This window comes from Mytilus trossulus, chromosome 10 (assembly GCF_036588685.1).
Source record: "Mytilus trossulus isolate FHL-02 chromosome 10, PNRI_Mtr1.1.1.hap1, whole genome shotgun sequence".
Taxonomy (NCBI): Eukaryota; Metazoa; Mollusca; class Bivalvia; order Mytilida; family Mytilidae; genus Mytilus; species Mytilus trossulus.
Genome location: NC_086382.1, coordinates 1,857,046 through 1,872,139, shown reverse-complemented (window position 1 = coordinate 1,872,139; position 15,094 = coordinate 1,857,046). Strand labels below are relative to the sequence as shown.

The 15,094-nt window shown below is 31.7% G+C and overlaps 2 long non-coding RNA genes across 7 annotated transcripts in view; one reads left to right on the top strand and one right to left on the bottom strand.

Annotated features, from left to right (window-relative positions):
- Nucleotides 1–458: 458 nt before the first annotated feature.
- LOC134686716 (uncharacterized) lies at nt 459–4,942 on the bottom strand. 3 transcript variants are annotated; one of them, XR_010101652.1, is made up of 5 exons: nt 4,847–4,942; nt 3,256–3,347; nt 2,750–2,876; nt 1,269–1,327; nt 459–823 (listed from the first exon to the last, which is right to left on the bottom strand). It is a non-coding gene; the product is annotated as an uncharacterized LOC134686716 (long non-coding RNA). The 3 variants fall into 3 exon arrangements; XR_010101650.1 differs by having other exon boundaries at nt 459–1,327; XR_010101651.1 differs by lacking the exon at nt 1,269–1,327 and having other exon boundaries at nt 4,847–4,941.
- An 848-nt stretch (nt 4,943–5,790) lies between these two features.
- Nucleotides 5,791–15,094, top strand: part of LOC134686715 (uncharacterized) — an 86,054-nt gene continuing 76,750 nt past the window's right edge. The window contains exons 1-4 of one of the 4 annotated variants that reach the window (XR_010101649.1): nt 5,791–5,925; nt 9,340–9,492; nt 10,409–10,535; nt 12,776–13,216. This is a non-coding gene — a long non-coding RNA (uncharacterized LOC134686715). Of the gene's footprint in view, nt 5,926–9,339; nt 9,493–10,400; nt 10,536–12,775; nt 13,217–15,094 lie in introns of all 4 variants that reach the window. The other 3 variants (XR_010101646.1, XR_010101647.1, XR_010101648.1) reach the window with 3 other exon arrangements.

The window sequence follows — 15,094 nt, the reverse complement described above, 5'->3', positions numbered from 1 at the left end:
TCGTTGTAAATATAATTCAGTTGGATGCGACTGTCATACAAGTGTGAGGTTTAGCGCTATAAAACCAGGTTCAATCCACTATTTTCTACAAATGAAAATGCCTGTATCAACTCGGGAATATGACAGTTGTTGTCCATTCGTTAGATATGTGTTTTGTCTTTTAATTTTGCAATTTGATTAGGGACTTTCCGTTTGAATTTTCCTCGGAGTTTAGTATTTTTGTGATTTTACTTTTTGCTTACACGAATCAGACAACAGTCCATTTTTATGTTCTGTTCTGGTAATAATTACATCAGATTCAATTAAATAGAATGTCAGCCTTCATAGTCCAACAATACGATCCAAAAAAGTTTTTTTAACAGAAAATAGAATGTCTTAATTCTCTCCCTTCATATGTATCTAGACAGTTTATGCATACAATGATAGAAAATCTGACAGATATTTCCGATATGACAAAAGAAAATATATATCCTTTATTATGTTTATAAACTCGATCGGTATAATGAGAAAAGGTACACAGAAAACATCGAATATTAAGATTAGTATGATAAGTCTTTTTTAGACGAAACGTGAGTTTGGAGGAAGGAATCGTCCACCCATTATTTTTTATGGGTTACTTCACAAAGGTTATATGACCCTGCATCTTCAGTCATGATTCATTAACTGAATTTGTTGCATAGTAAGCTAGTTCAGGTATTACAATTTTAAATAATGGTTACATCATATCACAAACACTGCATAATGACAAGATATATCTCTGTGTGTGTGAACAGGGTTGTTATAATGGTGCATGTTCAATCGGCAATCTTCTGATAAACCAGATCTGAAAATACAAGACGAACATTTAAATTTCATAAATCTTGTAAATCGAAGAGAACTAAGAATACCATTTAAAAACAAAACAAGGCGACGAAATTTCAATTCTACAAAACAGTCATAAAAATCAAAAAATGATCGGCACAAAAACCGAAAAGGTAGATGTCAAAGTTCTCTCGGAGGATAAGTAAATCCTGCTATCATATAGCCACTTTTATTTTACTCAAATAGTTGTTGTCTGCTCTATGGCTGGGTTGTTGTCTCTTTGACACATTCCCCATTTCCATCCTCAATTTAACAATGTATAATAATCAATCAAAATTACAAGTAAGTAACTATGTTATATGTAAATGCGTATTCTTCTGCATAGTTAATTAATTAATTATTGAGAAAATTACAATTTTGCATTCAATTGAAACGTATTTAAAAAAAAACATGAACTAAGCAGATACAAATGTTTATGTTTTGTTCATTGGTCAGCGCTCGATTGTAGTCAAATCCATCATTCACCCTACAAAAGAATGAATTGTTTGATAGATTAAATCATGATAAAAACACCATTGAAAAGTCCTTTCTCTTAAAAACTTAAACATAAAGAAACTTGAAGTGAAAAGCAAATATCTGCACACGTCTCCTTGATACGAATATAAATGCACAATTATTGAATATTTGTATTATCAAATTACGATACAATGTATGGAATAATATAGCCCAAAAGACTGGACCACCTTTGTAGTTTCGTGTAAGCGTGCTAGCCTCTGTCGTTTAAGATCATGGGTTCGATCCCCGAACAGGACAAGCCGAATCAATTAACATTTGTCGTTGGTGTTTTACTGCTAAACACGGTCCATGATTCGGTTAGAGTAAACACTGATTGGCTCGGATTCAGAACAATTGTACTAGTAGGGTGACATTTTCCCTGATGCAATTTGTTACCTTGTGAACTAGCAAATTAGAAAAAAAAGAAAATCATCGTCATCGTCGTATTGTCGTCGTCATCATCATCAACATCAAAGTACCGACTTAAGGTCGTACGGTGAACTATAGTTGTTAATGTCTGTGTTTTTTTTTTGTGTCTTTTGTGGATAGTTGTCTCATTTGCAATCATACCATATCTTTTATTTATTTTTTATTTATATTAAGGGTAGCCAAAAATTTCTAGGATTACATGTTTTTCTTAACCTACTTTTGGGGTTTATATGACTGTAAACAAATAATTGATAAAGAAAAATTCATATGGTGGTGCACTTTTGGTTTGCTATGGACCTCTGAAAGTACCCACTTTTGATGATTCTTTTCATCAAATTTTACCCATTTTGGATTATTATCATGAAACAAATCAGTTCCACAATTAAACTTTTTTTCATACTTTTAATAAAAATGAAGTGGACCAATCTGAATAAATTTAACTTAAATAAAACTATAGTTAGGTGTTAATATAAGAAAGTTTTATCTTATGTTTATGCGTTTGTTTGGGGGTCAAATTTACCATGCCGTCAATTTTATTGTTAATTTGTGATTTGTTTCTGTTTTAAGAACAAAATGCATAGTATTTAAACTTTGTTATAAATGATTGAAAAAAATACATATCTGAGAAATTTGAAAAGAAAAAAAGTGATATGGGATGTACATCTTTCTGTTAAAATCATTTCTTGTTTTCCTCACCCATTTTCTTAAAGTTTTGGCTAAAAAGATTGACTTGATTGGCAATAAAATTTGAAAGAAATTATTACTCGAAAACTACTAATTGTACATACATAAATTTTTTCACAGAGTTAAGTTTGATTATAATTTGTTTTAGATTCATTAATATTTTTCACTTGTTTCTCATGTTTTGAACTCCAGAACGAGATTTCAACGAGACTAAAAAGTCAGAAGAAGGAATAACAGAATAGTTATACGTGTAAATATTACTACACACAATTCTACTTACCTGAACAACCCACTGGTAGACATTTGCAAATCTGGTTATATTGGCCTCCACAGTAACCTATCAGGTAAACAGTGAGCACTACACCTCGGTTGGTCATATGGGCATCCAGGGTAATATGTGTGAGCAACTAATTGAAAATATAGAGTAAAAAAAATCATTTAATTTAAAAAAAAAAAATAACAAATGAAACTTGTATAACATCTACTAAAAGGATTAGCTATGCAAGATAAACATATTATACAGTGTTTTCTGAATTATATGATTAAAAAAGTATAAAGGAAATATAAATACTCATTTTAAATACCGCTTTCATCTAACTGCCTGTTAGTGTCCTTCATGTAAAGTTAACTTCAGGGAATATTTAAACCTGCTTTATTTTTATTTTTCTCATTTCAGTGTTTCCGAGAAATAAAATTATTTTAGTATACAACATAATGGACAGAAGTAGAAATTATCTTGCACAGAGCATATTTATTCTTTTAATAAAGGGAATAACGAGACATTACCTTCTACAGCCACACAAAATAGTAAGGTTAACAAAAGAACAAATGCTACAGCTTTCATCGTTGATAATGCTTCTTAACTTAACCAATTTCTTCTGAAACAGGAAATAAAAATATTATGAACTTTAATTTGAATCTGAAAGCGTGATCTATTTTCTATATATAACTTAAATATTATACAATTACTGTCTTTTGATGAGGTAAATATGCGGTTTAATTGACTTTTGAAAAACTGATATTCACTGAGGCCGACGGCCGAAGTGAATATCAGTTTTTCAAAAGTCAATAAAACCCCATATTTACCGAAACAAAAGACAGTAATTGTTTTATTCCATATTTCGAGAGAAGAAAATGTATTTAATGACAAACATATACCGAAACAAATTTTACATGAAACATTTTACCATAACGTTGCACGTAAAGGCGCGTGACGTTTAGCGCGGTGAATAACACTTTCTCAGGTGAATATGCTTTTTTATTCAAAATCCAATCCATATAGAGAAACCTACTAAAATGATACCAATATGGAATAATCCAATATATTATGTTGTGTAAGATGAAATATATGTTTCAGGCTCATTGTATGTTGACATGTAAGTCTAGAATCTGACACCCTTGCGACAGGGTCAGTCCATTATTGTGTGATACCTTCAAGGAATCACCGAAATTGCCTCAACTGGAAAGAGTTTACACTTGGAATGTTTTTATTGAAACAGGAACTGAAATATACACATAGCTACCCTTAACAGTACACAGGTTTCATGATACTCGATCGTTACTTTTTTTTATGTGTGTTCACGATCGTTGTAATCCATTCCGCCATTTTCTATTTGGGTCATTGGGTTGTTTCTCTTTTTCCTGTTCATGTAATTTAACATTACCTGTTAGTATTTTCATATAAGTCAGTTATATATTGCAACAAGAGAAAATTTAGGAAATGAATATTCTGGCCGAAAAGAACTTTAAAATTACCATAAAAACAGAATTAATTTTCGCTCGGCAAAGGCGCGTGCATAAAAAATAAGAAAAAAATATGAACATTAAAATATCCAATGATTGTTCTTCTAATTGACCGTTATGTGATGTATGCATCACACAAATCTGGTGCAGTCAAATTGGTACCATTTATGTTATCCCTAGTGACCAGGAAACCACAGTCCAATATTCTATTCTCGATTGTAAAATATCGGAGTTGAAATCACCAATGTATGTTTACTGGAGAGGGGCACCACGATGGATAACAACATTGAAGCAGGGAAATGCTGACTCTTTAATACACAAGACTTCACCCCACTTATTAGTGGTGCTCGTGTTACCTAATCTTTCCATGTTTTCTATGTTCTTTGTTGTAACTTAAGTAATTATTTGTATTTGTGGCCATGTGATGTCCGTTTATATCTAACTTATGATTTTGACTATTCCCTCCTGCATCTTCTTTCTCCGTTTTCTTATTTCTCTGCTTAAGAACGATATGTGTTTATAGTGTACATTTGTCGTGACGCAACCCTTAACCAGATGAAATAGTAATGTTACAGTGATTCCTTGACAAGTGAGTTAAATTGAAAAACGTATACAATATCAAGAAAACACATACTTTCTGCTGCAATCTTTTTAGTTGTCCAACTGGTAGACGATGTACAATTAACACAATGCGGATATCATATTAACTACAAAACAGGAAGTCAACGAAAACTGATGGACATATACATCTTCCGTTTGTTTTCTACGTTATAATTATATATTATATACGTTTTTGTAAACATATTTTGTAAATATTTTCGAGGTCATATCTTTTTATTCAAAGAAAATAAAACAGACAAGGTATGCCTTTAGAAAAACAATTTTTATCTGTTACTATGCATGCTTATTTTTTCTGCTTTGCCGAAAATTTATTTATCGAGATCGAAATCGAGATCGAGAGAGAGAGAGAGAGAGAGAGAGAGAGAGAGAGAGAGAGAGAGAGAGATTCCAGTAATCAAATTCAAAGAATCCAAAACCACCAAGTAAACTGGAGGGGCGGTTAAAATATGAAACCGAAATGATGAAAATGTTTTATGGCCTATATGAGGACTATGCGATATAAGATTTTAGTAAGGTTTTAGTATAAAAAAAGAGGTAAAATGATGAAAAAGACAGAAAGACAAACAATAGTATATACAAAACAAAACAAAGAACTGAGCAACATGAAGTCCACCAAAAACCGAGAAAGATATACCACAATGTTGACTGCTGTACCCTTATTGTTGACATTTTTACCAATTATGTCTGTTTGTCTTGTTCACACATTGTTGTAAATATAATGAAACTATATGCGACTGTCATACACGTGAGATGTTTAGCTAGCTTAAGCTCAAGCCAATCTCCTCTACCTAGAAAACTATCTTTGTTGAACAATTAACTTGTATATAAAATAATGAGGGCGGCAATTTACAGAGCGCTCGAACAAAAAAAGTCTCATTGTGTCAAGTGGTTGATACTTACTAATATGTTTACGTGTAAGACACGATAATCTGTTTATCTCATTATTTATATTCTACTTCCCTCCTTGATACATATTTACTCACATATTGTTACGCCGCCAACTAATTTTCCGTACTGATAAATTCGGATCACATTTCTTTAAGACACAGTACGATGATTTAGGTGTGGCTGAGCAGGGTCATATAGAAGCAGGTGATTATATTAAATATATTTGACTTAAAAAAAAATGATATATATATAAATATAAATGAATAGTTTTAACTACTTTCACTTTTATTACGCATGTGCGAAAGATTATTTTAATAACGTAAACATATGAAAAACAGGTTTTCGCACTCAATTTTCAAGCAGCACAGCTGGCCTTGACTTTTATGTTACTTTTTGCGTTGATTTGAAGAATGGTTCTTTCTAGACCAACATTTGTTGGCTCGAATTTCTGTTTAAATATTATATGCTTTGATAAACGCTCTTCTAAGTGACTTGCTCATGTAATTCAGGCTTACGTGGATAATAGTCATGTGAGAACTGACATGTATTTAAAACAATCTTTTTTGAATAATTCAAAATAGCGAAATGTGAAAACATTTCTTATTATGACCTAGACTGCTGATCATCTAAAATATCAGTAGATTTTATTGAAAGAATAAGTTTTATGGTAACTAATAAGCTTTGTTTTAAATATCAGTTAATCGATAAATTAAACATGCTCTGTACAGTCAATGTTATTCACAAAGAAAATTAGACATATTACACAACTGAATAAAAAACAACTAACTTACAAAATAGTCTTCAGAAAAAAGGTTTGTGTGTTACAATAGTTAAATGAATATTGACAGAGACGTCGATAAAAAAGTTTTTTCTCGATGCAGTACAAATTAAATACTATATAAATAAAAGTAAAAGGGTAAACAAAACCGAAATAACACTGTAAAAACAGCGTATGTCCGAATCGCACGTTAAGACCAACCTGCACTAGGATCGTCATAATAAAAAATCCCGAGAGCGGGATGTATAAATAACGAGTCATGTTAAAACTCATTAGATCAAACGAAACATAATGGCACGGACACAAATAAGTAAGAGACAATTTACGACGGACACAAAGTCTAAGGGTTCTCTTATCCTAGCCATAGACTACCTTAGACATATTGGCATAAAAGTATAGAATTTTTGTTCCTCAATGCTCAAATTTGTACCTTTGTTTATTTCTAACTATTTTTATCTGAGCTTCGCCAGTCTTATGTAGACGAAACGCGCGTCTGGCGAATTTAATTATAAGCCTAGTACCGTTGATGACTGTTTACCCTACTGGGTCGATGTCACTGCTGGTGGACGTTTCGTTCCGGACAGTCCAGTAGTCAGCACTATAGTGATGACACAAATATCAATTGTATGGTCGTTTTTATAAATTGAGTGCTTGCAAATATCTGTTTTATTCGAAAATATAATATTTTTCTTATCCCAGACATAAATAACCTTAGCCGTATTTACAAAATGATTTAGCAAAAGATTTTGGAATTTTGGGTCATCAATGCTCTTCAATTTTATACTTCGATTTGCTTTATAACTATCTTGATTTGAGGATCACTGATGAGTACTTTGTAGATGAAACATGCGATTACTCAAACAAATAAGAAAATATGGTATATGCTTTCCAGTGTGATATAAGTACCTTATAGTTAAAGCTGTAGCGGTATGGTCACTGTTTAAAGTTTTCGTGTAATAAATCTATATTCAAGTGTTAAAAAAAGAAAAGATGTAAACGTGTCTTACTTAACTCAAAAGGATCAGTGTATTCGTTGTCTGTAGTTCTTCATTAGTAATAAGTTTGTTTTATGAAATGCAATTTCAATTTATGGAAATAATTACATTTTTGTAATATTCACCTACTGTTATTTCAGGTCAATATATATATACGAAATATACAAATGAGTGTTTTTGTTTTATATGGAAATAATGGGGTATTTGGAACTTCTCTGATTTTACGCCGCTGTATGTTCATCTAATCGTATCTGATAAGTTATCTTTTTCTTTTATTAAAGAATTTGTTTAAAAAACATTACATGACATTTTTGTTTTTAAATCTGATTATTATAGAGAACTGAGAATAATGATAATTTTCGTGAAATTATTAACAATTTTTAAATGTTCCGCAGAAGATTATTATAACGAACTTCCTTGGAAAACAATTATATATACAACGATTATAGGCCCTTTTCTAGATGGAGATATCTCAGTTCAACATTTAAACTCTGCATAACATCTATGACAGTAGTGACCAACTTTCGTTCTTTATTGTTAAATGTACTTTTTTTTTAATTAAAGATTGAAATGAAATGTTTTTGTTTTGTATAACTGATAAATGATATATTATCATGAATGTCGAGGGTAAAGTAAACAAAACAAAATAAACTAACATGTTTAAATATTCAAAGGAGAACACATTTTTCTACAGGTTTTTTTTTCTTCAAATCTATGAAATAAAATATTCGCAAAAATGCAATGTTTAACAATTCCATGAAAAATATTATGTTTAGCTTACTATGCGTTATTTGTTTCCCGCATTACTTGAGACCGAACAATGGCCTATAATTGATAACGTCTACGCCAATTGAACGTTAGTGGAAAATTGTTTCATTGGAAATTATAACACGTCTTTGTATTTTCAAACAGTTGGTTAAAACATGTAATCCCTTACTTTTACATTTTAGAGTAGCTTTATAAGTTGATTGGTTGATCTATGCCTAACGCTCAGAAACATGTTGTCTATGGGTTTTTTTCTCGTCATTATAAAAAAATATTACCATTAGTAACATGAGTAATGACGGGCGAGAAATTTAAAATGTCAATTGAAGCATATTTTTTTAATAGGGTAGATTTAATATACTATGATTTGATTATACTTTGTCATGTCGCAACCTTTAATGACTTGCTCATCAATCAGTGTGTTTTTTGTTCACTTTTAAATAATGTAGAATGAACAACTGAAGTTGCTTACATCTACGAAATGTGTTGAATACTGGCAATCATATCACATCTTCGTACTCGTGTTATTTCAATACTGAAACATATACATTTTGAATATCGAACTGGTTTGTACGTATTATTTTCCAAAATAAATAACATCATACAAAGAAAAATATGTATCAACTGCAAATAACTTACACTTAGGTCTATTCCATTGTATGTATACATGCTTGAACTGATAATGACGCTTAAGGTGGTACCTAACACTACAAGGAGATAACCCTTTAGCTAAACGATTTAATGACTTTGTGTTGTAAAAGGAAAATTAGCTTCTCAATGATCAAAATTGGTGTTTGTCAAACTGCTATATAACCAGTGTAATTTTTCTGATGAAATGGTTGGTTCAAAATTTTATATTTTTTTATATTTTTGTTATAGGTCAAAGTAAATACTTTGTCAAAATGTTATGAAAATTAAACGAATCAAATTAATTTTAGTGAAAGTGTTAGGTACCACCTTAAGTGTATTATGAAACAATGCACCGAATACATATTTCAAATGGTAGATCTTTGTTGTAGTGATATAAAGAATTATGTTCCTCACGATAACTATATTGATGTATTATATGTATTTTTAAAGCACAACTATGTCCTCGACCATTGGCACATAACTTCGGTTTCTATGTAAATATTAAATGCAACGATGGAATACAGTGTTTCCCTAGCATTGGCATCTGTGACGGCTATCAAACATGTGATGACAATACGGATGAAGATCCAGAATTCTGTAAAGGTACATTTCATTGAATTGTTAAAAAATCAATGAAATTCTATTATCATTATAATTTTGGTCTACTACCTGTATGAGATACATCGATATCCCTATGTATGTAACACCGATTAAATTACATGACAAATAAAGTATTAAATAAAACGTTATTGGACTTTCTTATTTCATTCAATAACGCATGTTCCCACGATGTTGCCAATCGCGTAGTATCAAAACGTAGTGCATGTGAAGACCGAAATATAATTTCTTATATTCTGTACTTTCTTTACTTTAAAATTCTATAAAATAAACTCATTACAGAATATGAAAAACGAAAAGTCAGAACTCCTATAAAAAGTAATTTTTATGCGCGCTGTTGTGAATGGTGGTTTAAAAGTCGAGTTGTTAGACATTTGTGAACAATTATGTTGATGGCGGTTTCCTTGTAGTTATTCTTAGATTAATCTACAACGAAACATTACCTTTCAAAAAGCGAGGAACAGTACCAAGGGGAACAATGATCTATAAAAACTAATTGGTCAAATAATGAAAAAAGATAGCAAAAGAAAAACTATGACAATGCATGACAAAATCTGATTCAAAGATTAAAACGCCGGAAAAGGCTCGGACTTTTACCTTATATTTGCATTAGTATTTTCAAGGTCTAAAATCGAAGGAAAATAAATCAAGAATCTGCTTCAATTTAATCTTTTATGAGCTATTAAAGTCTTATATTAACAGGAAAAAGGGTTTATGAGGGAAAATATCATACCTTGTATTGGTTAAACATCTGACACAAATTCCTTAATGAAATTTGGTTTCTAAACAATCAAAAAATGACAGATTTGATTTTCGCACTTGAAACAATACAATCAGTGAATTCTCCGTAACTTAAATAAACTGAAGCAGTATAAAGCTTTTACTTTTCGTAGATTATAAGTGGCCTGAAGACTTTGTCAAATGTCAAGATGTGTTACAATGTGTTCATAAAGATACATATGTAATGGATTCTCAGAAGAATATGGGAGTTGTAAAGATGGATCGGACCAATCAAGAATTTTGCAGAGGTTAAATATCTCATTTATAAAGCTAAATCAGACAGTCAAGCAACAGCATAATTACATGAATTAGCCTACAAACAATTCATATTGACTCACTTATTTCATGCCTGTTATTTCTCCTAAAATAAGAGCATTGTCATTAAATGCAATGTTTGAATAAAACTGAGAAGAAACACTGGAAATAGTTTCCAGAAGACAAGAAATTTCAAATTCTGGTTAACTGCAAACAATGTTGTATTGCTTTAAGTTAATAATTACACATAACTAAGAGAGGGACGAGAGATAACAGAGGGACAGTCGAACGCATAAATCGATAATAAACTGACAACGCCATGCTAAAAATCAAAAAGACAAACATAGAAACAGTAGTACACATAACATAACCTTAAAAACTAAAGAATAGGCGACACAAACTCCACAACAACTAGGGGTGATCTCATGAGCTCCGAAAGGGATATGTCCGCTTGATACATGTGATACTTTTATTATTCACATAGATTATTCGAGTTCTCAAGATATTAGATTCTTGCTCTCGAGTATTGATACTAGAAGAAATTGCCATATATAATTTATACCGATCATCTGAAAAGTATAGCAAACAAAAAAGGATTTCAACTATAGAATTGAGAATTAAGATTAGGTCTTCTAAGGTCTAACATAACCTAACACACTAAAAGACTCATAATAGAAGGTGTCTTGAATTTTCGTAATAGATATGCGCAATTCATTTTAGGCAGTTGCTTAAGGTAACAATTTTAGCTCATCCAACCCGACGGCCCAATGGAATGTTTTGCATCACTTAGCGTCTATCGTCGTCGTCGTCGTCGTCGTCTATCGTAATCGTTAACTTTCACAAAAAGTCTTCGCCTCTGAAACTAATGAAACAAATTTTATCGAACTAAGCCACAATTATCATTCAGTAATGTAGTTTCAAAAATGTGTCCGATAATCCAGGGCGGCAACCAAGATGGCCGACGTGGTTAAAAAATAGAACATACGGGTAAATTGCAGTTTTTGGCTTATATCTCTAAAACTAAAGCATTAAGAGCAAATCTGATATGGGATAAAATTGCTTATCAGGTTGCGGCTTATCCGTCCTGAAATTTTTATTTAGACGAATCAAACAACCTGTTGGTGGGTTGCTGCCCCTGAATTAGTAATTTTAAGTACATTTTGCAGTGTTTGGTTATTATCCTGAATATTATGAAAGATAGAAATAAACTACAAAGAGCAAAAATGTTCAGCAAAGAAAGATCTACAAGTAAATCAACAATTTATCAAACAATTTTGTTATCTTTTGCCAAAATCTTCTGAAAGTACTTGTGACAAATTTACCCAAACTTAATCAAAATCGTCCTTGTAGTATTTAGTTTTGAAAATGTATTTAATGACTCATTTTGCCAGCCAATATGGCCGACATGGCTAAAAATAGAACTTATGGGTAAAATGCAGTTTTTGGATTATATCTCTTAAACTCGAAGAACAAATATTCATCAGGTTTAGATTAAGCTGCCCAGAAATTTTCGGACAACCTGTTGTTTGGGTTGCTGCCTTTGAAAAAGTAATTTTATTGTAATTCTGCAGTGGGTATTATCTTAAATATTGGTATAGTATCTAATTATATCTAATATCTGAATACCTTATAATCAAAGTATCTAATACTAATTATTTAAGTTTTAACCTTATTTTACATGATTTATAAAAAAAAACATTACATATAGATCAGCAACGCATGCTCTTGAGAGCCTGTAGTCTTCCATCCTTTGCTCCTGTCGTAAAGTTAGACATGAATGATGGAGAGTTTCGATGTTGGAATCATTTATTATTGTAATTTGTCGCATCATGAAAAACCATTTGTTTGTGCGGGTTATTGAGGTCAAACAATCCCTTATCGCATACACATATTTCTGAAATTTCAGTTCCTTGCATTCATGTCATAACCCTATAGCTTTTACACTTTCATCCTATGTCATTTGTACTTGATATTTACACAAATGGTAATGCTTAATTATTTACAATTGTAACAAATCAAATATCACAATATATAGCTTTGTGTAAACTATTAAATTAGAGAACGATTCAGGCTTCCTGGTTTATGTAGGTATATGCCTGTCCCACGTCAGGAGGCTGTAATTCAGTGTTTGTCGTTTGTTGGTGTGTTACATATTTGTTTTTCATTAATATTTTTGTACATAAATAAGGCCGTTAGTTTTCTAGTTTAAATTGTTTTACATTTGTCATTTTAGGGTCTTTGGTAACTGACTGCGGTATGGCTCATTGTTGAAGGCCTTATGGTGACCAACAGTTGTTAATTTCTGCGTCATTTTGTCTCTTGTAGAGTGCTGTCTCATTGCCAACAATACCCCATCTTCTTTTTTTATATTCACTTTTTTGGATAACTATTGTTTCCAGCTTTCAAAAAAGTATGTTTACGACCCTTCACTTCCCAAATAACCTTTACACATGCTATTGATGACATTCATAACAAAGAAAGAAAGAAAAAAACATTGAGTACCTTTAACCTATTGTAAATCATTAACGATTGAGGAAGTGATAGTATATATTGAAGTGCTTGAAAGGACTTGCGAATTGTAAAGACGGTTTATAGTGTATATCTGAATATGCTATGTGTGATGGTAGTGTAGACTGTGATGACAAATCTGATGAATCAGCAGATTTTTGTTCAGGTATGAATGATATTTTTTTATATTGCTTCAATCAATATTCTAACTTATCTTAGATCTTGTTATTATTACGAGTTTTATCTCCTGCGTGATGCAGGTAAGGCATAAAGAGACAAACTCAATGAACCTGCCAAAGTTTGTTAAGCAGATCAAGGTAGTATATGACTTTAATGCCGCAAGTATAAACTTTAAACCGATACAGATTGCCAGTAAGCAAATGTACATCTAAGCTATGTTTTACGTGGGGCTCGTAAGGCTTATTCTTTTGCTTTCTATGTTGTGTTATGTGTACTGTCCATCCTTTAAGCCATAGCGTTGTCAATTTATTGTCGACTTGCGAGTTTGAATGTCGCTTAACTATCGTTCACTGTGCTCATAAAGTTTTAAAACCAGGTTATATCCACCATACCTAGATATGGAAATACCTGTATAAAAGTCAGGAATATGACAGTTGTTTTCTATTTATTTGATTTCTTTGGGCTTATGATTTTGCCAATTGCTAAGGGACTTTTCGTTTTGATTTCTCCCTAAAATTCGGTAGTTTTTTCTCATTGTTTACTCCGTTCGTTAGTGATTCATTTAATATGGTACATTTGGAAGTGCAGTGATATTTATATATATGATATATAAACAACTCGTTTAAACATCAGCCCAACAATGTTAGATCTGTAAATTTAATTTCGCATTTTTTTTTGTTCTTACCTCGCCGGAATTCGAACTCATGCTACTGAAATATCGTGACACCAAATCGGCTAAACTGTATCCGACGCACTACACTGCTAATTTTGCATAGGTACTTTTTCTGTACAAAAAATCTGTAGTACTGGAAAATTACTTTTAAAATATAGTACTTTTTTAGTACTTCAAATTTATTGTAATATTTAAGTACTTGTTTTTTACAGTACTTGATTTGTACTTCAAATTTTAAGTACTCAATTTGTACTTTAATTGTGTAGTACTAAATGTGTACCTCAAATATTAGGTACAAATCAAGTACTGTAAAAAACAGGTACCTAAATATTACAATAAATTTAAAGTACTAAAAAAGTACCATATTTTAAAAGTAATTTTCCAGTACCACAGATTTTTTGTACAGAAAAAGTACCTATGCAAAAGTAGCAGTGTAAGGAGCGATTTTTACGGCATTGCCATTTCTTTTCTCTAGGAAAAGTCTTGAGAGATATCTGCACCACGTTGTTTTATGAACCTTTAGTACATGTATGCCCTGCTGACTGCACATTTTGGGGTCGATTAGACTTGTAGTTTCAGAGTATAACTGATAAGAAGGATGTGGATTTTTTTTTCAGAAGAGATGTAAGAACAATATTGAAATTCAATTCTTCTTGAATAATTGATCATAGGTCTTTCCTTCCATATTGTTTTAATGAAACTGTCATAAATAAACGGTCATACATATTGATTGATTGGTTGGTTGGTTGGTTGGTTGGTTGGTTGGTTGGTTTGTTTATTACTTAAACACTTGGGATAGGGTCTCTTGAAGCAACCGGAAAAAACTGAGATCTTGGACCCCGTATTGAACACACGAGACGGAAACATGCACTGATTTATTGATTGATTGATTGATTGGTTGGTTGGTTGGTTGGTTGGTTAGTTAAACATGTTGATTGGTTGATTAAACACGTTGGTTGGTTGGTTAAACACGTTAGATAGTGTTTCTCGAAACAAGCGAGAAAGAAACTAATGAGATCGTGGACTCCATATTAAACACATGAGACGGAAACATGCACCGATTGGTTGATTGATTGGTTGGTTGGTTGGCTTAACATGTTGATTGGTTGATTGAACACGTTGGTTGGTTGGTTGGTTGGTTGGTTGGTTGGTTAAACACGTTTGATAGTGTTTCTTGAAACAAGCGAGAAA